General features: G+C 40.4%; 1 pseudogene; it reads right to left on the reverse strand.

Annotated features, from left to right (window-relative positions):
* Nucleotides 1-291: 291 nt before the first annotated feature.
* On the reverse strand, nucleotides 292-25340 carry LOC127198038 (small nuclear ribonucleoprotein G-like; annotated as a pseudogene).
* Between the last annotated feature and the right edge of the window lie 397 nt (nucleotides 25341-25737).

Here is a 25737-nt window from a genome sequence, read left to right on the forward strand (position 1 = left end):
ATATTCAATATTCTTGTCCTGTATTAAAGGCTTCTGCAGATTTCTCCTGCACTTAGAATATGTCAAATGGTGTTTCTATCCTGTAACCTCAATGAGCACTCAGTTCTCTCATACATGGTCATGTGGAGTCAACTTTCTTTCTTTCTTTCTTTTTCTTTTCTTTTCTTTTTTTTTTAATCACAAAAGTTCATTTAGCAAAAAGTTTCATATGAAAATGTACATGACCCAATTCTACATCCCAATCTAGCAGGCTCTTCTGAGAAGGATGTGGGCGCCTCTTCTGAGCATTGTTTAGACTCTTCCCAAGGCTTCCAACACGATGCTGCAGTTGCCTCACATGACACCACTCCAATGTTATTCTGTTGCCCACTCACTGCCATCTCCATACACTCATCAATCACAAGGTCCATGAAGGGGTCGAAGCCCCACAGTATTCCTTGTACATGCCTGCCACCATTTAACTTCCATGAAAACTTCTTGTCTATAAATTTCCTCAGTTCGGGAGGGTGGGCCTTGCTCCTGGCGACTCCTCAGCAGGCTCTGTAGAGTTGAGTTCTCAAGGAGATTTTATTCAATGTATTCATTTGGTAGAAGCATCTACTGCTCCTAAGACTCAGGCATTCTTGGATTTTAATTTAAACTTTTACTTCTGTGCCAGGACTGCTGTAAAACATTGCCATAAACTGGTGGTTCAAAACAAGAAAAAATATCCTTTCAGAGTTCTGGGAGACAGCAGTCTAAAATCAAGATGTTGGCAGGCTTGAGCTCCTCTGGAGACTCTGGAGGACAATCTCCTCTTGTCTCTATGGCAGGTCCAGGCAGCCACGAGAGAGAGAGAGTGTCACTTAGCTACGAGAGAGAGAGAGAGAGTGTCACTTAGCTGCTAGGTGCACCACATCAGCTTCTACCCCAGTGTTCATATCACCTCGTTTTCTGTGTTTATGTCCTAAATCTCCATCTGTGGTCCTTTCATAAGGATATTTGTTGATGAATAAAACCTTGCCCTAAAATCCATATGATCTTGTCTAGAGGCATTTAACATATTTATATCTGGAGTAATCATTTTTGCAAGCCATCCTATGTTCACAGTTTCTAGGGACAGAATACGGATGTACATTTGTGGGTCCCCATTCAATCCACCACACTATTCTAATAGATTCACTTAATCTTGTTCAGAATCACTTTTGACCATCTGATTCAGAGGTTAAAATACTTATTATGTAATTACTGGATATATATAACTTTAGGCAAAATTCATGAAGCCTGTCCTGTCATAGATCCTTAATGATTGATGGCCATCATTATTATGTGCGGGTTTTAAAATTAGTGTATATGATACAGGTTCATCATCCATACTAAAACAATAGATAAATATAAGTTTTCCCTGATAAAGACTCTATGTTCAACTACCCATTAATACCCTTTCCCTTCAAAGACGAAGGATAGAGATATTCACTATTTAAATTGCAAACAATATGAGATCAATCTTAAAAGTGAAAGCTACGTTGAAAATGTATTCCAAATACTTTGATTATATCTCTCTCCAGATTATCCATTCTACAGTACCCTAGAGCCTGGCAAGAGAATGACAAAAGAGTTCATTCCTTTGTAATCAACAGGCTTTTATTCCACAACCCTTTATATACCTTTGATCAAAGAACAGTGTGTTAAACCAAGTGTTTGGGGAATGCAAGAAACAAGTAACAGCAGGAGGCCTATCAGTGTTGAATTTTTATTTGTAGCATGGGGGAGGAAAATGAATTCATGCCAGATGAAACAATAAAAGGTATTCGCTGCCTAATATACCTGGAAGGTAATGTAATTGAATGATTTAATGCAACATATTATAAAAATGTTTTGATATTTTATCCACCATGATGTTAGCACAAGAGCAGAGATGGCCTCAAGCTCTTGGCAATGGGAAAGTCACTGAGACAGATTCAGATTTTCTTCCTGTGTTCCATTTCATCAAAAGCAAGAGAAAGAGATGCCTGGGAGTTCTAGATCGTGTCTACAATGATTAACCAGACAAACAGATCTTTACATTCACGGTTAGTATATTTCATGCTTGTCCCTGAATTAGTCTTATTGGAGGATTTTCACATAAAATGTGATTTTCCCAAGCTGTATATTCTGGTCGGGTGTGATGATCAAATGGTGCCTTTGTACTGATGATGTGAGACAGCAGCATTGCTGAGTACCAGTTGGATGCTTTTGCTTCTGATCTTATAGTCTCTCCACGATAACTCAAAAAGGCTATTGAGATTTAACAAACTCTGGAATTAGGCCTGGTGAAAAGGAAGAAAAGGGCCAAGGGACTTAATAGGGTTTTGATAGAGATGATTGTAAAATCAGATCATGGGCCCTTAGCTGTGTAAAATGCTATAATGCACTGGTAACAATGATGAGATGATAATTTTATTAAATGAGAGAGGCTGAGGTCAAAGAATGTTTGAGTGAGAGGAATTGAAGGCAGATGACCAAGAAGAAGAGGCCTGTATGTCAAGAGTTCAGTCATGCTCCGGTTACTATGATGATCAGGTCAAGTAAACTCCTATACGATGCTTTAAAAGAGCTGCTTGTGAGCAAGTCATGCCACTAGACTGGCTTGTCTGCTAGCTGGACACTCCACAGGAGCTCTATGCACTGTGGTATTGGGAGGTGGTCCACAAATAAAGGAACAGGTAACATAAAAGCAAGTACAGAAGTTTCCCTAAGCCTCTACCCTCAGGCACAAAGTAAACAGAGTCTAGAAAGCTTCCTATTTATGTCCACTTACCTAGTAGTGTGACTGTGTGCAATAAGTGAGCTTCCTTGATTTTATGTCAGATCTGCTCACCTAAAGGCTGGCATCACAGGTATGGTCGAGTCATTTAAGAGGTTCAGAGTGTAATTTCATTTTTCATCTATGCTGATAGTTGACAGATGACTGATTACAAAGTTAAAAATAAAGAGATAATGTGATTGACAACTCATAAATATCAGGGATTGTTGGAAGCACTGAAATCTCTTTGGTGAATTTTGCATATTTCATTTCTGGTGAAGAAAGTAGTGGAAAAGAGAGAAGAGGAGAGGGGGGGCAGAGAGGGAGGGAGGAGGCAGGCTGAGGGGAAGGGAAGTGCACCGAGCAAATGAAGACAACATTTCCATCTGGGGTTTGTGCTTTTCTGAGTGTCGACTCATTTTGATAGATTATTAGAAAACTCATATTTGCTCATAAATGTGAAAAAAATAGCAAATGTAAAATTTGCAAATTTATTCCTAAATGTAGTTAAATTCATAAATATTTAGACATTTTCTGTAAAGCTTCTAATTTATAACCTTTACATGAATCTATAATTTGGTATAAAAGCTTCTAAATGCAGAAGTAATGTCACAAATGTCTATAAATATTCACATCTCATTTCCAAATGTTCTACAACCCATTAGATGAAGAAACTGTGAATGCGAACCAGTTTGATTTTGTGGAATTTGCTCTACATGACTCAGGACAATGAGCAAACCCTTTTAGTTATAGGTTTAAGACTAAAATTAAGGTTATTGCTTATTTAATCTCAAAATATGTCTTTGAAATACTGAGAAAAACGGCTGATCAGTGGTGACGCACACACCTTCCAGATCAGCACTCAGGAGGCAGAGGCAGGTGAATCTCTCAGTTCTAGACCAGCCTGGTATACAAAGCAAGCTCCAGGACAGCTAGGGACACACACAAAGAAACCTTGTCTTGAAAAAAAAAAAAAACCAAGGAAATGTTAGACCTACAATTGAGAATGAGTAAATACATTGATGACAAAAGGTAAACTCTAAGAAAAGTTGAATTCCAAAGAATATCAATGCCCAGTAGAATGATGATTCGATGTTTTTCTGGAACTCCTTTAAAAAATCATTTGTGAAATGGTAATTATGTATTCTTATTCATATTATTTTAAAAAATGATTAGAAGTATTTGAGTAACAATTGTTCCCTCCCACCTCACCTCTACTGTTCTTAGCACTGGCATCTTGCCTGGGAAATGCAGGCATCTCCTTTCCTTCCTCACCTCATCCAACTCTTGTACAAGAGTGACCCCAGAAAAGAAAAGAGAGGTACCTCATTAAGTCACTTCAACAACCCCTCTGGTACATTGTTTCCAGAGTGAGTCAATCATTTACCCATTCCTGAACTAGCTCCACACCCAAAAGAATGTGATGCATCATTTAGCCAAGGCTGGCCCCATTCCTAAAGCCAAGGTGGGGCCTTAAGGGCATCTGGAGCCATGTTAATAGAAAAGGGATATTTCTCAGTTTAGCAGCAACAGACAGGGATGAAGGCTGCATAGGTAGAAGGCAAACATATTCATGTGTGTTTTGTTCATAAAACGGAGCAATATATGAATGGTTCAGTATTTGTCACTTTCTAGGGTCTTAGTTCTTTCCATCATTAGCCACAATTTACTATCATTTTTTCCAATGTTAAAATAGGAGGCAAAAGTGGTTTAATTAGGAAAGCAGAGCATAGAACAGGCATTGTTCTTCAAATCTGTATCCAAAAAGCTCAAACCAAACAAAATCTAAGATCTTTTCCTTCAATTCTGCTAACATCTACCCTGTTAGTGTACCTAGTACCCCATCAAGACAAATACACAGGGTCTTTACCCAATGCCTGCAGTGCCAGGAGGCCAAGCAGGACCTTCATTTGCAGCTGAGCATGACCAGTGCAAAGACTTATGCCTGGCAGTTGCTTGTCTGTCATTAACACATCGCTCCCACTCCTCAAGGTGTCAGATTCAGTATTGCTTAGGTTTGGTGACACTGAACCCTTAAGATCACCACTAGAATCTGGTGTCTCTGTTGTAGTAAGTTTTTTTTTTTCATTAGACATTTAAATGCCACATTCAGCATGTCTCTGAAGTATCTGAGGAGCACTAAGTACAGCTAATGCAAAGAAACTGTATTTATATTTAGTCATCCATCTTGAGCCTAACTATGAAAACTTAAAAGAAGAGATTAAATAAAGTTTAATCTTGTAATTTTGAAAAAACAAATATAAGACCCCATCCTATATCCATCAACATATATAAGCAACTATAACCATAAACATAGTCATGAATATTCGAAAGACTATAATCATTTAGGAGTTAACCAAAAATCAACCTGTATGTCTTAAATCATCTCTAACAGTCTGTAATAAAATGACAACCATTAGACTGAAGTTCCTTATTTATCTAGATCCTTACATATAAAGTTTGGGGATTTCCTTGATTCTCGTGTAGTATATTATTATAAAACATGACAGTTCCTTGTATGACCTAGTTTATAAGAATACTTTTCTCAATAATATTGATGAAAGTATCTTGAACACTGAACAAAACTGATCCGTCAGGGCTAAAATCTTGGCTTCGGAGCCAGACTGGACACTGGTCTTCTAAAACAGGATTTTTATAAGAAAAAGTATAACCAGGTGACAACCAGGTAACCAGGTGGAAGGCAAGGGGGAGGGTAGCATTACATCATTTGATTAGCTAAACAGAAGAGGAATTGTTTTTTTCTGAGCATAATGTAACCAGGTGGCTAGACCAAGCATTTTAAGCTGAATGGCTAAGATTTAGGGTAGTAAAGCTCTTGGGGACTTTCCAGCTCTCTGGGAGTAAGGGATATAATGAAGGATGTTGCGGTCTCAGCTCTAATAGAAAATTATTTATCTTTAACCCAAGCACAACATGCATATATCATCTATTGTTTTATTCCAAACAAGCAATGAACCTTCCTGTGAGACACTTAGGGCCTGAGACCTTGAACCTAATTTCACTTTATAATCCAAATGGAGACTCGGAGTCAACATGGTATCTCATATGCTAAGAGCTAGTGTTAACAGAGGAGCTACAGTCATGCTAGGAACTAAAGTAGGTCTCAACAGGGGCTGTAGAGGTTAAGCAGGTTAAGCAAGTTACAACTGTTTTGTTTTTGCTTTGTTTTATTTTCAAGACAGGTTTTCTCTGTGTAGCCTTGGCAGTCCTGCACTCAGTTTGTAGATCAGGCTGGCCTCGAACTCATAAAGATCTGCCTGGCTCTGCCTCCTGGGGCGCTGAGATTACAGCCCTGCATCACTGCACCTGGTCAGATCACTTTTCTTAATCCTTCCAAAGTTATCTGATTTTTTCCCTCATTGCTCTCTAGTAACATGTACTTTACATTTATTTTTTTAAAAAACTAGTGTAGTATCTTTTTTATTGAAAGTAGATTATTCTGATATACCATACGTCCCAAACACAGTTTGCCCACTCTCTCCTCCTCCCAGATTGCCTCCAATTCCCTGCTCCTGCAGACCCACTCCCTCTGCATCTCTCTTCAGAAAAGAGCTGGCCCCCCAGTGATGTCAACCAAACACAACCAAAACGAGATATAAGGCAAAAGTCTTTATATGGAGGCTGGACAAGGCCAGGAGGAAGAAAAGGCAAGAAGAAAAGACAAGGCCATCAGGAGCAAAAGAGTCTCAAGAGCAGGCAAAAGAGTTAGAGGAGTCCCACAGAAACACCAAGCTATATGCTTATAACATATATGTAAAGGACCCGGCACAGACCCATGCACCCCTGAGCTTTACACGGTCTTTGTGAGCCCCTGTGAGCCATTGTTGATTTGGTGGGTCATGTGCTCCTGGTATCCTCCATCCCCTCTGACTTCTACAGTCTTTCTGCTATACACTTAGATCAACGCCTTGGCCAGTTGTCATCAGAGAAGATTCCTCCAGCGGCAGATGGGAGTGAGTTCGGAGAACTACAACCAGACATTATTTGGAGAGAGATTCTAAATTAGAGGTCCCCTTTTATCCTAAATGATTTTTTTCAAACTTCAAAGAGGCTCTTCTATTGCTCATATGCCAGGTTAAGAATACTGATTCTGTAAAATTTGTATACTCCTTTCTACCAGCAGTTAAATATTCCCTCTTCTACATGAAAGGTGTCAGTTTTCCACACTGAAAGACTACAATCATTTTTGTCTATTCTCTTAAGAAAGCTCCAGTTTCTTTTATCAGTTGAGTGGCTTTTCCTTGAATTGTCCCCACTGCTTTTCTACTTCATTAAGAAGAGGTACGCAGCTCTGTAAAAATAGATAGCTGTTGCAGTGCGCAAGGCAAAAAGCTCAACTCCTGTTTGGATGCTCCTTTAATGCATATGCATGTGTGTTTGTATGTGCATGCATGCGTGTGTATGTGTGTGTGTGTGTGTGTATGTACATGTATCTTTGAGTATTGCACTCCCTTAATGAATAAGATTGTTCTTAGAAGTGTTGTTACATTCTACACTTATGCCATAGATGTAACAATTGATTTCCTAATAAAATATTCTTCAATATTACATGTAACTGGACCAATTCATCCCTTCCTAGTGTTTCTACTATTTGTTGTGAAAATAGCTGGCACCTGTCTTGCAGAGTTAAACAATGACAATTTGTGTACAGCCTGCGGAGAGCATTGATTTGTTCCCTGGTCCCTAGAAAGTCCTGCACAAACATTCACTGATGTCAAAATGCTGATGGTTATTAATGTAGCTCAGATGACGTTTAAGAACCCTCTTGTGAAATTAATGTCTGTCCCTGTGCTTGAATGACTCACCCTTATATCTCTGGAAACAGGAAGGTTTTGGTTGGGGAAGCGTCTGCATATAAATGTGGCAGAGAGACGGTTGCAGACATTGATATGGCTACAAAATCAGTGGCATACATAAAGAGCTGTGCTTCACTAGTCTCTAGCGAACATGAAACAAAAGGGTAGAGACATGGAGGCACCTCACCGAAGGTCAGCGGAGAAGGCACTGTAGAATTCAAATGATGGTCCTGCCTTTGATGTTCAGTTTCTTTCCCAGTATAAACATTGTCCTTTCCCTATGGCGTAGTCTTTCTTGGGATCCTTATTTTAATTCTGTAACATTTATATTCCAGGAGTAAGAGCAAATCTGCTGATTACTTATGAAAGCAGTAGAAAAATCTGCAATTAGAGTCAAAATTAAAGTTATTTTCTAATCTCCTCATCTTTTTTTAAGGAATGAGAAACTTTAAATATGGTCAACATAGCACATTTTAAGTGTCAAACTTACTGACAATTTCATGCCATTTTTCGACGCCATTTGAATAATAATTTTCTGCAAAATAGTGAGTATTATACAGATTTTTCATCATTTGACCTGTTCAATATACGTTGAAAATTTTCTCTTGTGTAAGTACCATTGCATAATGCTGTGTACTGAGATATTAAGATATATTTAGTAATTCCATTAGAACTGCACCATCAAGCAGGGCAGAGCATATGGAAAGAAGTTGGTGAAAAACTGATTAAACATTTATATCAAGTACATTTTGATTTAACTCACATAAATAATTCATTTTTATGTTTTCTTTCTTTCAAAATAAACCTTTTTGACACCTGCTGTGCTAAAAATAATGCTAGCATGGCTGTAATAAAGAAAGTCTTAAAGCTTGCAGCAATGACATCATCTGGTACCCATGCAGACACTAAATTACCAGAACATAAGTGCAGAAACCTAAGACTTGGCATTATTTATTATGTATTTAGTGCCTCAAAAATACGCCACGCTTAGTCTCAAGTAAAGCACCTGAATGAATTCGAATTAAGAGTTTGTACTATGAAAAAGTGAAAAATTATCAGGCTCATAAAAAACACGGTGGAGCATGTGGGAGAACGCCGTGAGGATACTGAGACCCATTCTCTTCCCTGAGCATGAGGAGCAAGCTGAGAAAGGGAGGCAATGAGCGAAGAGGCCCAGAGATGCCAGAAGTGCCACCAGAAAGGTAGAGTGCTGGTCAAGAAGGGGATCGCAGGGCCATATGCTCCCAGCCTTGGTCTAGACTAGCAGTTGTCACAAAGGGTGTTGCTACCTGTCCACAGACAAAGTGTTAGAGGCAACAACTCCATTTACTCTTTATTCAGTTGAAAAGTTAGCCTAGGAGAAAGCCTGGACCTTGGGTGAGAGTTACTCTGTCCTTATTATTCCTGTAAGGCTAGACCTCTTTTTCTTTTATCAGAAGTGAGGCCTAAGACTCTGCACATTTCTGAGCACCAATGTGTTTATTGGATGCCATCACTAAACAACACTTGGCAACATTCTTTTACTGTTACAATTTTCTCCATTTGCTGCAAATGTTCATTTTCTTTTTTTTTCCCCAATGACATAATTTTTATTTATTTTTTAATTTTAATTTTATTAATTTATTCAGATTACAACTCAATTGTTAACCCATTGCTTGTAAATGTTCATTTTCTATGTACAATAATATCACATTTTAAATACATTTTGGCAAAGATGTGAATCTATCCAACGGCAGGAAGAGGGGAACCACAGCAACAATCCCCAACACAAATATGTCTAGGGCCCAGTATACAGTTATATGCGGAAGTTTAGTTCCCATTAGCTGGTGCTAAAGAGACTCTGCAAAAGAGAAACTGTGAAGTATAAATGTATTCCTTAGCTTCTTTGTAAGTATACTAAGAATATACAGCCGATGCAGCAGGCGGCTTTGCACAGTCCCTTTCAAATGGTCCTTTTTACATAAGCCAAAGGGTATGGGCTGATTGTCTCCTGGGGATCCCACTGAAACAAACTTACTTGTTCTGTGAGAAAATGCAAGTGCCGCAGTAGAGACTGGGAAATGGCATCTCCTGTTTGATACTTGCAAACTAGGACAGTATCTATGTTAGCCAATATCAGCATGAGCTAATTCTGCTGCAAGGGACTCACAATGATTTTCATCCATAATGCGGTCTTTTTAATTTTTTAATTTTTTTATTTTTTTTTCAGCACTTTTTTTTTATTAATTTATTCTTGTTACATCTCAATGTTTATCCCATCCCTTGTATCCTCCCATTCCCCCCCCCCCCATTTTCCCATTTATTCCCCTCCCCTATGACTGTTCTTGAGGGGATTACGTCCCCCTATATATTCTCATAGGGTATCAAGTCTCTTCTTGGCTACTTGCTGTCCTTCCTCTGAGTGCCACCAGGTCTCCCCCTCCAGGGGACATGGTCAAATGTGAGGCACCAGAGTACGTGAGAAAGTCGTATCACACTCTCCACTCAACTGTGGAGAATATTCTGACCATTGGCTAGATCTGGGAAGGGGTTTAAAAGTTTACCTCCTGTATTGTCCTTGGCTGGTGCCTTAGTTTGAGCGGGACCCCTGGGCCCAAATCTGCCTATCATATTGTTCTACTTATAGATTTCTAGGACCCTCTGGATCCTTTTATTTTGCTGTTCTCCCATGCGTCTCTCATTTAGAGTCCCAATAGGATGCCTTCCCCTCTGTCCCAGTTTCCTGGTAAGTGAAGGCTTTTGTGGGACATGCCCCTTGGGCTAGTATGCAGATATAAGTGAGTATATACCATTTGATTCTTTCTGCTTCTGGGTTAACTCACTCATTATGATCATTTCTAGCTCAATCCATTTATCCACAAATTTTGGGAATTCCTTGTTTTTAATAGCTGAGTAGTATTCCATAGTGTATATGTACCACAGTTTCTTTATCCACTCTTCTACTGAGGGACACTTAGGCTGTTTCCATGTTCTGCTACACAAATAAGGCTGCTATGAACATGGTTGAGCAAATTTTCTTGTTGTGTGCTGGAGCATCTTCTGGGTATATTCCAAGGAGTGGAATAGCTGGGTCTTGAGGAAGCCCTATTCCCATTTTTCTGAGATAGCACCAGATAGATTTCCAAAGTGGCTGTACTAGTTTGCATTCCCACCAGCAATGAAGGAGTGTTCCTCTCTCCCCACATTAATTTTCAAAACTAGCATCCAGTATAGCACTTGTCCCATCTGTTAGGATGCAGTTGTTGGTACACACCTTCTAGACTATACAGTTCAACTAGAAAGGTGAAAGCCCAAGGTCAGGTTCGTGGACACAGTGCAGCCATTTTTCTTTATTCTACTGGATGACGACTTAGCTGGGGTGACGATTAGGCAAAAGATGAAAGTGTTATTTTTGGGGGGTGGCTGAAGTCCTGAGAGAATGTGTGCTGTTTGATATGGGCAAAAACATGTCAAGGACCCCAGTACCTGTGGAGAAGCAAAGCTTTCCCTGGATGAGGCTCAGGGGGATAGCACAGCCTTCCGCTGGCTTGAGTGCGACTGTGGACAGTGTATGCAGGAAATGTCCACCATAGCTTCCCCCTCACAAAACACCCAGATGTTTACATTCTGAAGGCTGCTCCTGCTAAACCTCTCTCTTTGTCCAGCTGTATATAATAACCATGGCCCCCTATTTTATCCACATGTAATAGCCCTACTTCCTTGTTCAGTTGTATGCAATGACCCCACCTTCCTGTTCACTGTGTATAATAAAGAGGCTGAGCTTCGGGAGGGGGGGGGTTGCTGTGGCATTCTTCATCAGAGAACCCAGACACCCCGATCTAAGCTTTTCTGTCTCCATGTTTCCATATGTCTGTCAGTTCTTTCGTCCCTCACCATCCCAGTTACGGCAATCAGTGGAGCTGGGCAAGGACATGGCATATACATTTTTGAGTAGTACGGAGCTTTGAAAGGAAATCAGGTTACATTTATCACTTAAAACAACATTTTCTATAATTATAAAATCAATGTGGTCTGGAGCAGATATAATGCAATTCCATTGATATAATCCCTGGTAATATTCTGTACATTTAGAGATGTAGTTGCCGCCTCTCTTCCTATAAAACTTTTGTCTTTGCAATAAAATCACACACGAACTAATATTCCTGTTTAGATACACTCTGTGGGGCCAGTGAAATGGTTCAAGGAGGAAAGATGTCTGTTACCAAGCCAAGATGTCCCGACTCTGGTTCTTGGGAGCCACACGGTGTAAGAAGAGAAGAGACTTCTGCAAAATGTCCTTTCACCTCCACACTGCATGCTGTTAACTCCACCTTCTCCTCTACAATGCAATGTGAACTGAAATTGACCTTGTCCTGTGAACACAGTAAGATAGTTATCTAGACTGTTCTAACAGGACACTTTCACTGCTGTATTATTTATCTATGTTACAGTTTTACATTAGGATTTCATGTCTTAAAAAGTACAAAATGTTCCTTCCTACAACCATGGATTTTGTAGATATGTAATTTCTAGAATTCAACCAACTCTATATTATAGATGCACTTGTTTTAATATTCTACTATTTTAATTAAACTTCAACAAATACCTTATTTACGACTCCAAATCCATCAAGACAGAATTGCTTGGGCAAAGACTATTATAGACACATTAACGTTTCTGGCCTGAAAGTGAGATTTCCGTTTTGTCTCCTGTAAGTGGTATTTGAGAATGCATGCATGCATCCTACAACTCTGTCTTCCCTAAGCATTCTCCTCTGCCTGCCTTCCAGTTAACTAAGAACGTGCTATTTATTCCAAATGTTCAAATGTGAACGAAAACATTCAACATGGAGTTTAAATCCCTTCATTAATTAGCACTCACAGTTGAATGGGATCTGGAGAACAGAATTACAGTAATGTAGAAGTCATTCTCACCCAGTCAGCGCTCCTACTCTGTTAGGAGTGGGGTTTTCAGTCCCTCTTCTAGACTAGAAAGTAGATGCTCAAGGGAACATTCCATCCTCTGACTTATGTACCAAACGTTAGGAAACTGATCCTACCCCTGCCCTCAGCAAGCCCATGGGTCACATGCTGTACAGGCCATCTTCAGATCTCGCCTCTGCCTAACAGGTGCTTATGTAATGGGATCATTCTATCTTCTTTAGTGGGCAGGGTTAATCAACCTCCCCATAAACAATATTTTCTTAGGACTTGTATCTCCTCCCTAATATTGATGACATTTTGCCCTGCAACACCACACTTTTTATTCATGTATTTTTCTCCCTTGTTAACCCTAGTCTAATTTATTTATGAACTTCCCATAGTGGTTAAGGAAAACAAAAAGCTTCACTTGTATTTCAATAAATTTGCCTTTTTAGTTAATAAACATCTATGACTCATCTCCTGCTTACCAGAATTATGATAGTCATGTTACAGTCACTAAAAGTGAGAGGCCTGCAGTTCCACCCCTGTGACCCTTCAGTGCTGTGCAGAAGGAAGAGCATTCACCCACTATGTAAGTACAATGCGATCGATTTACGTGTCAAGAGTTCCTGTCAGAGAGCAGGCATGGGGGTGCCTATGATGACTGTCATAATAAAATAGCCAGAGAGGGAGAGAGGAGGTTGGATACCTGTAGAGGCCGGTCTTAAACCATACTGAATACACTGATATTAAAGAAAATCAATCAATATTGTTACTGAATCCATAATATGAGCAGGCAAATAGATATGTGCATTGAAACAGAATTATTGATGAACTGGAGTCACTTGATTTGCTTTTCATTAATTGCTTTCAATCAATATAAAGATTTTACTGTCAAGATGTTTTGCATTTGTCCTGTGTTTGGGCATATATACACACGTATGTACATACCCAAAGTACTTTTCAAAACCAGGCAATTAGGAGAATGGCTCTTTCTTCATAGAAACAGAGAACTCAATTCTCAGTTTCCTCTGAATCCATAGTCAGCTCTGTCCTCCCATAAAAGAGGGTGGCAATGATGTTGGATAACGTGCCCCATTTTGCCGAGATTCCTCAAAACACCTTCAAACAGTCAGATTCTTTGACTGTGTGGAACACCAGAAGCATTAGGCTATCCAAGAATCCTTTTCAGTTTTATTGCTAAGTAGCTTTAGACAAAACACAAACTATAAACCATGCTAGAGTGGACCATCGTTTGCCCTGCCCCTTTCTATGCGTTGACACAGTATCAGCCATGGGCTAGGAAGCAATGGTAAAGTAGTTTGCATGAATCTTACCACACTGTCTTGGGTCTAAACATTGCTCTCTTGGTGTCCTAAATAGCCTTTGAACATCTCTGCATTATCCTGTGGTATGTGTTCTCTTTGCTTCAGTCATAAACCTTATCTTGACTGGAGCTGATGGAAAGAAATGGTGATGATTTGAGATAACATGTTTTGAATATTTCAGTCAGATGAGCACCACATTTTTCCCTGTGTTTTATTTTAGGCTATCACTAGATTTTTTCTTTCTTTGCAAAGTAAAACATGTTTGTACTAAAACCATATATGTAATATACCTTTGCCCTCAGTCCTTCTGCATATTTATTTTATTGCAAGATCTGTTTTTTTATTTCATTTTATTTTAGTGGATCACAAGGGAAGAAATTGCTAAATTGGGATATTAGCTTTTATGAGGTTCATTAAATAACTGTGAGTCGGGAATCAGGAGAGAGAATTTGGCAGACTTCTTACTATGGAGACTAATGATGCTGTCTTGCTCAACAAAGAGAGAGGACTCTGCTGAGGTAATTGTGTTTGGGGCAGATTATTGGTCACTGTATGGACAAGTTTCTTTTCTTCCATCACCAATCCCTACAAAACTGTGTGTTTACCATTCAATCTCTCAATACATGTTTCAGAGGAAAATTCTAAAGATTATCATAAGTAAAATTCTGTTGCTAGCAGAGAGCAGGCACACAGAGATTAATAGTTATTCTCTGTTGTCAATTTCATGCACACTCACATACCATGCCAGCTTAAAAATCTCAGTGGTTTAAACAGTATTGATATTTATATTTCTGTCTCAGTAACTTTAAACTGCAAATCCGTATTTCAAGCACTTCCATTGCATAGTTATTCTTTGATTACGACAATTATTCTGAAATAGAAGCAAGGCAGAGAAAATAAACAAGGTAAAGGGAAGTTTGGTGTTAGCTTTCTGGTGGGAAAGTTTGCTGGTGTAAAAGGAAAATTTGGGTTTAGGAAAGCCATTGAAGCAGCATCTTTCTTCCTGCTTACATATCAATTGTTAGAAAGTTGTCTGCTGTGATTTGAACTGTCCCATGCCTCCAGCTTACTGTGACACTACTTTGAAGGTGGTGGGGCTTTTAAAGAGATGAGGTGTGGCTGGAGGAAGGACCTTCAGAGGGTCTTTGTGCCTGTGGTTCCTATGATTCTCACCCAGGACCCTGATCAATAAGTGAGTGATTACAATTTATAGCCTCTCAAAGTTAGCCGATGAAGTATCTCCAGGAAGCATTGCACTAAAATTTATGTTGCCAACTTGGTTCAAGAGTATGCCCAGTGGTATTTCTCCACTGTTGGGTGTTGTTGGCATTGATACCAATATTTTTGAAAAGCACTCCAGTGGCACCACGTTTCTTACCATTAGTCCAGCAACTAGAAAGAAGTGATCGTGGAAGTTCCAACAGAATAGAATTAAATATAACCATGTGGTATCACTTGTCACTTCCTCACAGGGATGATGATGTGCAACCTTGGACAAGTTGTTTGCAGCCCCGCCATTTACTCTAAACCCAGCCATCTACTCTTCTGAGATGGTGCCTACAAATATATCTATTTCAGTACTTGACAAGACAAAGGCCTGTTCTCAATAGTAACTAGTGGAATCGCTTTGAGTTTCCATTTAATTTGAAGTTGGCCAAGGGCTTCCTGTGAGTTACATTTATGTTCTGGTATGTCCGTTGTGTCCCTGATCTCTCCAAGACTTTTATCATGAAGAGGTGTTGGATTTTGTTAAAGGGTTTTTCAATGTCTAATGAGATCATCATGTGGGTTTTTTTTTTCAGTTTTTGTATATGTTGGATTGCATTGATGGGCTCTGTATTTTGAGCCATCCCTGCATCTCTGGGATGAAGCCTACTTGAACATGGTTGTTGATGTTTTTGATATGTTCTTGGATTTGGTTTGAGACTATTTTATTGAATATTTTTGCATCTACATTCATAAGAGAAATTATTCTGTAATTTTTTTCTTTGTTGAGTCTTCATGAAGTTTGGATAGCAGGGTGAGTGTGGCCTCATAAAATGAATTGTGCAATGTTATTTCTGTTTCTACTTGTGGAATAATTTCAGGATTATTGAAGTAAGCTCATCTTTGAAAGTCTGGTAGAATTTTAAGCTAAAACCTTCTGGGCATTTTTGGTTGGGAAAATTTTAATGACTTTTCTATTTCACTAGGCGTTATAGGTGTACATGATCTTGATTTAACGTTGGTCAGTGGTACCTATTGAGAAAATTATCCAATTTTTGCTGAGATCAAATTTGGAAACAGACAGATCAAAGAAGTTAAAGAATTCCAGATACAGCCAACAAAAACTTCTGGATCTCCACTCTGACTCTGCTTTACCCTCTGTCTCTCTGTCTCTGTCTCTCTGCCTCTCTGTCTCTCTGTCTCTCAGCCTCTCTGTCTCTCTGCCTCTCTGTCTCTCTGTCTCTCTTTTTCTTCTCTCTCTCTCTCCCTCTCTCTCACTCTCTCTCTCTGTCTCTCTCTGTCTCTCTGTCTCGCTCTCACTCTCTCTCTTGCTCTGTGTGTGTGTGTTTCTTTTAACTACTTAATAAATGGCAGTTGATACAGCACCCTGTGACACAGACATTTTGTGAATCTATCTTCTACCAGCACCGTAGGGCTAAGGAATAAAACACACATGGATAATGGATATTCCCACATCTGACCTCAAGGAACACGAAGCTCCTGACTCAGAAGAGGGAGGCTCCAAAGTTATTCACTGAGTTTTGTAAAAAGCAAACAAGCCAGAGATATGAGCTCTAAACAACATAGCCATGAGGCTTCTCAAGTGTGTAAGGCACGTGGTTGATCAGGCATGCATAAGTGAGCATGCACATGCTCAAATCCTGCCAACTATTGTCAAGTCCCTTTTCTTTCTCTCTGGCCTGGGCAGCTGCAAGGATTCATTTCAGGCCACAGTGTACAGTATTAAAGATTTGCCTCTGCTGTTAAGTCTTTTTTCCCAAGTATCTGCTGGGTTAAAAGTCCTCATGCATCTGTCTTCCTTAAAATACTCCATGTTGGGGCTAGGGACATAGTTTAATGGGTAAATGCTCAGCACCCACATAAAGAACTGGCTGTGACTATACCTGCAATCCCAGCATTGTAGAGAGTGGAGACAGAAGGCTTGCTAAGGCTTGCTAGATTTGGCCTGAGCTCCAAGGTCGGTGGGAGACCCAGTCTCAGGATAATAAGGCAGAGAGTGACAAGAGCAGATCATCTGAGGTACTTACTCAGTCCCTGAAACATGCAGGCGTACAGCCAGGGACATATGTGTGCAGCCCTGGGCATATGTATGCACATGCATACATATATTGTTTCCATGTATACTTTGTGAGTTTATAGACTTAAGGAGGATATTTTCTCCTTGAAGTCAGGAACTTAATAATTCATGGTTTGATCATCCCTTATTTCCTGGTCCAGGGAAGGCACACAGGGTGACTAACCTTGAGTCTGCTGGGCTGCCTACAGCCTTCTTTGCACACTGTGCCCATCTTTTCCCTGCCATTCTTTTCCTACCCTCTTTAAGGCCTCTGCTTATAGACTCTCCGTATCATTTGCTGTCTTCCCCTCCCCCAATTCTATCATATACTCCTACTGAAGACCCAGTGCTAATATTATTCCTTTTGGCCTGACATTCTGTCTTCTGTACTCCCTCTCTCCCTGTTTCCCCACAGTGCTCCCTAATCCCAGCGTTCAGTTATTCTCAGCCGCACTATGCCTTAAGAAAAAAGCTTTATGCCTTCTCTGATTCATTCAGAGTTTTGTTTGTTTGTTTGTTATTGTTATTCTCAGTTGCTTAGCATATACAATAGAAGCACAGTGGACACTTAGTGCTGGTGACTACTGACACAAGCTACAATTCCAAAATGAGTCTAATCGCTGATAAAGGTTGTCTTGGGGCAATAAATGGAAAATGATTCTAGATTTTCATCTCCTTTAGTTTATGTTTGTACCAACTTTTTCCTGAGCATTTCCCCTGCAAAGAGATAACATTATTGTAGAGAAACTCGTCTCTGTGTATATGTGTGAAATACAGGTTTGTATAGCTTAAGACATGCATGCATGTATGTGTGTACATAAACTACATATTTGTCTTATTTTTATATTGCATCACACGTTCTATATGTTCTTGCAGGCATTTGGCCTCCTCCATTAATGAACTGGCTGGTAACCCGCTTTCCTTACCCTTCTGGACCTGAGCCACTCTTTTCTACATCTTCATTTCTTCACGTTCTTCTAACTTCCTGTGAACTTCTGCACATATCTCTGATGTTGAGGCTCTTCTGCACGCGATTCAGAAGCTATAAGAAATAGCTCCTCACATCCAACTATCTAATTCTGACTTAGAGAAGTTAGCTTTCAAGTTCAGTGTTTCTCAAAAGCATTTCCTGATGTTACAGCCCATGGGACTTCCCTTCTGGGGAATGGTCAGATTCTTCCATGGTGGGATGGTCTCTTTGTAAGTGCCCGAGTCCAGGGGAGTCATGTCCTCTGTCTACTCAGGTCACCTCTCATATCTGTGGCCACTACACCCTAATTTGTGTCATTAGCCATTGGTGAGCCAGTGGATTACTGCACGGGGTCTGCTGGGAGCTAAGAAAATCTCCCTCTCCAAAATGACCCAAAAAAGTTTCCTTCACAATTTCCCAGGTCACCTGTGCACTTCTGTGTGTTTATTTCTTTAACTCGAAGAATCTCCCAGGATATCAGATTTGATTAATCACAGTTCTTATTTCATTTTAAATTACTTAACTGTGGAAATTCTGGTAAAATTATTTTTTCTTTTCTCGAATGGACAGACAGCAAGTTTGCTTTGAGCGTTTTCCAAGTCCGGGCCATTTAAATATTTACTGAGACGTGCAGTCTCTTTTCAAGAAATTTATTTAGAAATTAATTCCAAGCACAAATTACGGCTGAGGGATCCATTTGGCCAACATCAAGCCCGTTGCCCAGTTACGATTTAAAATATGCTCGTAAAATACTGCTTGGTAATGTCACCTTAATCCGATGTTTACTGTACCTGGAAACTGCCTTGGTGTACACTTCAAAGTATTTAGATAGAACATGGTTACTAATGACCAAAGGACCACCACCGCTGGGTAAATAGGATTAGAGGTAGGGCTGAGGTATTTTCGCTGCCCCTGACATGGATTTAAACGCCCGAGGGTCAAATTGGCAAACTGGATGAAGCTCCTTTTATGTAGATGAGTGCCTTTCTTGCTTGGAATATTTTTTATTTATTGGCTACATATCAGGGCTACATAACACTGTAGGAAATGCTGTCACATTTGGTTCTGCTGCTTCTAACTTTCAGAAAAAGCCAACCGGCAACACAGCGAGGCAATCAGCGGGGCACCGGCTGGGCGCGCAGGTGGACAGACAGCCGCTCAAGGCTGCAGCTGCGTCTCTCTGGCAGGCAACTCAGTTTGTCAGCTGCTTGCGCAGCCCCAAAATAGATACTTTCCCTTTGCGTCCTTCCTGACTCACCTGGAACATAATGACGCTTCCCCCTTGCAGAAAAGTACAGCTTTATTTTTATGGCCACAAAACCACCTGGTGATATTTGTGTGCCAGGAGCTAAACGGAAATTTCTTCGCCTAGAACGCGACAAATAGAGTATGCTTTATCTTGTGTCAAAATCTTTCTTTTTTCCCCTAGCACAAACTACTTGAACTTCTTCTTCATTCTTAAATAGAAATTTGTATCTGGTGATAATCATCTTCTTTTTAAAATATATTTTATTAATTTATTCATATTACATCTCAATTATTAGCCCATCCCTTGTATCCTCTCATTTCTCCCTCCCTTGCATTTTCCCCTTACTCCCCTCCCCTATGACTGTGACTGAGGGGGACCTCCTCCCCCTGTATATGACCTACAAGAAGAACTATATGATGGCTGGATCTGGCCTCAAACTATGGCACCAGCCAAGGACAGTACGTGCAGTAAACTTCGAATCCCTACCCAGATCTAGCCAATGGACAGGACATTCTCCACAGTTGAGTAGAGAGTGAGGTCTGACTTTCACACGAACTCTGGTGCCCCATGTTTGACCACATTCCCTAGATTGGTAGGCCTGGTGGCACTCAGAGGAAGGATATCAGGCTACCAAGATAATCATCTTCTTAACCCCACTGGCACTCCCCAACTCTGAGGTAAGCACTATAGATTCTCTACCTCACTGAAGCTAACTTGTTTTAAGTGGTATTTGTATAGCCTGTGCAATTTGAAAAGGAAAAAAAATTTAAAGAGTTGAAAGGAGTATGTCTCTATGTTAATATTCTTATAGATAAATAGATTTGTGTAATAAAGAAAACTTTTTTCTTTGCTTGTTTTACCTTACAGCAGTGTCTAGAAAAGTGTCCACCTGTGGCCAGTGTCTTTTGGCCCCTTGTATTGAGGCAGGGCTCTGAGATTGGACTCTAGCCAATGTCACATGGGTAGAAGACTCAAGTCCCAGTCTCAAGCCTGTGCAGTAAAGCCCCCGCCCCTGAAGCTGGGCATCTGTTTCCTGACTGTGTGACCCCAGTCTCTAAGTGAGAGGAGCCCAAGTGAAAGTTCCTCTGACCACTGGAGGATTTTTGATGAGAGAAAGAAATAAGGTTGCTGATAGCTGCGGAGGTCCAGAGTAATGAGTGGGAACAGTGAACCTGACCTGTGTGGTTCTTAACCCCGTGGCATTGGCCTCTTCAAGAAAACCACCGCAGAGAAAGTAAAGCAGCTGTCAACAGTGATGCTGACAGCAGCCTTCTGGAGAGGGTGGCTCTCAACTAGAGATGCTTGCCCGCATTAGCCTGACCTTGTCTTTGGAAATGGCAGTGACAGAGGCCTATCTATTCCTGCTATATTTCCCAAAGCAGGCTGAACTTCTTACAAGCTCTTTAAAAACTGGTACACTGGGCTTAAGTTTAGATTTGATGTTCAGAAGAGGCAATTCCACTCATAGCCTTTTCCTTCCTTCCTTGCTTCCTTCCTTCCTTCCTTCCTTCCTTCTACAACAGAAACATTTTACTTGTAAACGCTGAAACTACATCTATTTGGCCATATGTCCTCGGGATCATCACAGGTGAAAATAGCACCTCCATTGGATGTGCTTGTAACTCTTGCTTAAGCCAAAATACTCATTGAGCAAAACAAACAAACAAACAAACAAACAAAATACTGTCAGGTGAAGATTTAGCAAGGATTCAGTTAATCTGTGCATCATAGCCTGAGAAGGCAAGCAATTCAAGCTTGAGGAAAAAAAAAATTCACTGAGATCAGGCCTTTTCAGCTGAGACCATACAGGAACACCTGCCGGCTTGCCTGCTGTCAGTTTTTGAGGAAGTGCTTTATTTGCCTGGGAAGTTCAAGCTTCAAGGAAGTGTCCGTGTGTGCCGGTAAATAACCTTTGCTCTCCCTCCATGGTTTTAGGCTGCGTTGGGTCCCAGAAGGAAGCAGGCATTTCCTCTTTAAGAACAGATAGCGTTCTCGTCTTTCAGTTGAGGGTGGTCTCACCAAGAGGAAGGGGTCGCTTTCTTACTACGCATATCATTCTCTCTGTAAGCCTCAGCTGCTCGAGTGTTTTTCTTTAGCATCTGCCCTGGCCAAGCTCCCGAGCCCAACCTTTAAAACTCAACTCTTGCATCGGGGAGCTAACTCTGGGGGTAAAGGACTTGCCATGCAAATATGGACATCTGAATTCAGTCCCCAGCTCTGGAAAAAAAAAAATAAGCGTGGTGGTGCATGTTGGAAATCCTGGCCCTGAAGACTGGCAGATGCCTGGCCAGCCAGCCTAGACTCGTTGGAGACCCACACATCCAGGCTAGAGACTCTGTCTCAAAAACAAGGAAGACAGTGTCTGAGACCTATGGCCTCTACCCTGACTTGCACATGTCCACCTGCACACACATGAACATTGACACCAACAAGGAAACAATGGAAACCTTTTCTTGCTCTAAAAAATATCAACTCTTAGAAATTTCACAGTTACAGGATAGAGAAAATGAGAGATTAGACTCTAAAGGAAGGAAGAATCATTTCAAATGCTGTCTGTATGCACAGCTGCCCTGTTACTAATACTCCCTCCCAGGGACATCTGCCCTGGGCCTCACCACACACCCAGAGCAAGGCTGCTGGCTCATAAAGCGTACTGTGATATGGGATTATCCTGTCTGCATCTCTCCCATAACTGTGCCTCATTCCAAGTGGAATTGTTGCATATCCAGAAACAAAGTGGACTCCATTCTGGGACGTTGTAATAAGGGGATTAAGGAACCTCAGAGGCCTATGAGTGTTTCCCGTGTTACTTAGAATGAGAGCAGACTCAGCTTTAATCAAAGTTAATCAACCCATCTGAGGCAGATCAGAGAGGAGATCCAGACCCGGCTGCGTGCTAATACCTTGGGAGCACCAAGGGCCTTCCTGGTAATAGGCATGAAGCTTCTTCCTCCAATGTGATAGATGCTCAGTTGTGCTAGACCATATGTCTGCTGCAATCTGTGGACTTATGGATGGAGAACTTCCTCAACCCCAAGACACCGTGTTGAGCATGGAGCAAAACTAGCAGTGCTGATGCCAAGGGGCAAAAAGGCATCCTCTGTGTTTCAAAGATAATCAGCGTCAGCAACCGAAAGTGCTGGCACTCGATAGGTGCTATGTTGCATACTTTTAGTCAAAGGGATTCCAGCTATTTGGTAAGGGATGAAGGGCTTGAAATTCAAAATATAGAGGCTACTCATGGTGAGTTACAAAAGAAAAAGAGAATTCTTTCTAAAGTTGACAAGTGGGGAGGTTCTCCATTGACCTCACACAAGTAGAAGCCACCGCTCTTTTATTTTAGTTAGCACATATTTGTGGCATATAATACGGTCATTCAACATGTGTACGATAAACAGTGATAAAACCAAGGTACTTAGTATATTTGTCACTTCAAATATTTATCATTTTAAATCCTTTCTCCCATCTATTTTGAAATATAGAATAATTATTATTGACAAAATTATTAATAACTGAAGCCAACACAAATATTCTTGAGTAACATATTACACTCATACTTTACGATGCACAGATGCAATATGTACGTGTATGTAAATTAAATCACAGCAAACGTCTGTACAAAGAAAAGATACTATTTGATACAACGAATAGGTGTACTGTGGCAATAACATGGGTTTAATATTACAGACACAGTGATACAAGGAATAAGGTTCATAGTGATCTGCGAAGTCCAGCTATATCAGCTCTGAAAACAGAAATTCTAGATAGTGGAGTTAAAACTCCAAGAGAGATTCTTCCAGAGAACGCAGTGGTGTTTCTGGGAAACTACCAAGGTGAAATCTGGGACACAGGCAAATTCTAGCCCTCAATTTGGCTCTTAGAACTTAATTATTACCTTGGAATAAAAAAGGGAAACTACGATGCAAACCCTCTGGCTTCACTTGACTTTCATTGCTTGTTTTTATCACCAATTTTAGAAGTCACGTGGCTAAGCAATATGTTTTCATTAGCTGTGCTCTAGGCAACACTTGTCACACATTGGGGACATTGTTAACAGTTGCCTTGTTTGTTTTACACAAACTTGGAGGCAGGTTGAACTTGCTTAAGTCACTGGCCCTTCACATGTTCCTGTGGAAATGCCCGATGCCAGGGGCCATGAGTCCCCTCTCCAGGTCAGTTCTGAACACGCATCCTCCACAGAGCTATAGCCATGAGTTACTTCACTTTCCCCAGACTCCAGTGACTTCCCTGGACACCTCAGAAAATCCTACAGCATAGGATTTGTTTTCTGAGGCTAGTTCTCCTGTCTCCCTTTGATTAGACACATTGTCAATAAACACTTGTAAAAATTTTGGTTTCAGGGATTGAACCGGTTCAGTAACACACAACCTCACAACCTTTAGAAGCATTGCACTTGGTTATATTGGTGCTTTCATACCTAAAATTTATTTTGAATATAAAACTTTGACTAATTCTAAAGGTTAAATTTATGGAAATAAAATGGAGTCTCTAGAAGTTAGACTAATAATAGGCCCACAAGGTAGAGGGAAGTTGGACAGTAAGAACCAAGGTATAGTTACACAGGAGTGAGCTGTAGTGTACAACAGTTCACAATGTATATACATGTTATAAAGAATTCAAAACGGTGTTTGAAGGTTCCGGATACAACGAAAGGGCCAGTGTTTAAGTAGAAGAAATACTTTTAGAGGACATTGTTAGATGACAAATCACCTTCTCAGTATTGCATTGGGAAAAGCTATTTCCTCTCATTCCAAATAATGATAGCATGTAGGACATATGCTATTCATCTAAAAATATTTCAGTAGTTAGATGTTCAGCCTATGACTTTTACATCGTAATTTCTTTTAGCAGGTGATAGTAGGAGATTATTAGGGTTATTGTTAAGAGACCATACACACACACACACAGACACACACAGACAGACAGACAGACACACACACACACATACACACACATATTGTTTTCAAATTCCAGTAATATGTCTTATTTGATGTATGAGCTTGGGAAAAATGATGCTCTCAACTTCAACTTCCCCATATGCACAATGAAGCTGATAGGAGAACTGAAACCATGCAGGGTGATTTTAATCATGAAGTGAGATAAAATGTGCTCAGTGCACATCGGAAGCCCTGAGTCTTAGATTAGCAGTAGATCAACTACCCACAGTTTTAGACACAACTTATTTTGGTCTATGAAAGAGTGAGACTTTTTTCCTTCTGTTTTCTTCAAGTTGCTGTCAGTTTATGAGTAAAACTCTGTATGTCTGGGACAGGAAGCACAGAGTTTTTACACATTTAAGCAATGTTTTAAGATAACCTTAGCACGTTTTACAATTCATTATTAATTATACTAGAAAATAATTTTGAAACCCCAGTGTCCCCTGAGGGCTGTGTTGTAGCCAGGTAGTTCCCTATAAGCTTGGCCATTTAGTGGATTGTCAGGCAAACTTTAATGTGTTCAGCCTACAAACATTTCATGTTGAACCGCCTGGGTGCTTTGCTTCAAGCAGAACATAAAGATAAATAAGATATGACCCATGGCTGAGCAATTCACATTCAATTTAGGAAAAATAGCTAGATATTTATTCAGTCACTGACTTGAAATTTATTGAGCACTTCTAGATGATGGATAGTCAAAGATGAGTGGTCTTGATGGCCTTTCTTCTTGAAGAGCATGCAGCAGCGAGCGCATGGTGAATTCCCATAACACGGTCTATGTTTTAGGATAAAGGGCAGAGAATGAGACAGTGTGCCTGCCTTGGGTTAAGCTGCAGTGCCAAGGGTGTGGCACGGAGCTGCATTCTGATGAGTAAAGGTCCCAGCATGTACAAAGATATGCTCACCAGCACAATCGGAGAACTGTCGGTTTCTCAGTAAGACTACAGCCCAGGCAGGCAGGGTTTGGAGTTTGAATATAAAATGTGCTCTAGAGGCTCACAGGCTCCAGGTTTGGCTTCCAGCTGGTGGACTTTCTGGTAAAGATTGTATCCTAAGGCCTCCAACTTCATCATTGCTTAATTGACTGAAACAGTCATCGTGTGATGTCGTTCTTGGGGGTGATGTAAACATTAGGAGATGGGGCCTAGTTGAAGGAAGTAGGTCACTGGAAATGTACCATTAAAGCGCATATGTTCTCCTCAGTCCATTCGGGTCTCTGCTTCCTGGATGACACAAAGTGAGTAGCTTTACTTTACTACATGTTCCCTGCCATACTATTCTGCTTCACCTCATGCCCAAGGCAATAAAGCCAATCAAGTATCAATGAAACCCCTGACATCTTGAGCATATATACATATATACATATGAAATCATGTACATACATACATATACATATGAAATCATGAGCTCATATACATGCCTATACATATATGCATGTGTAGGTATATATACATATATATGTGTGTG

The sequence above is a fragment of the Acomys russatus genome, chromosome 2, assembly GCF_903995435.1.
Source record: "Acomys russatus chromosome 2, mAcoRus1.1, whole genome shotgun sequence".
Classification (NCBI taxonomy): domain Eukaryota; kingdom Metazoa; phylum Chordata; class Mammalia; order Rodentia; family Muridae; genus Acomys; species Acomys russatus.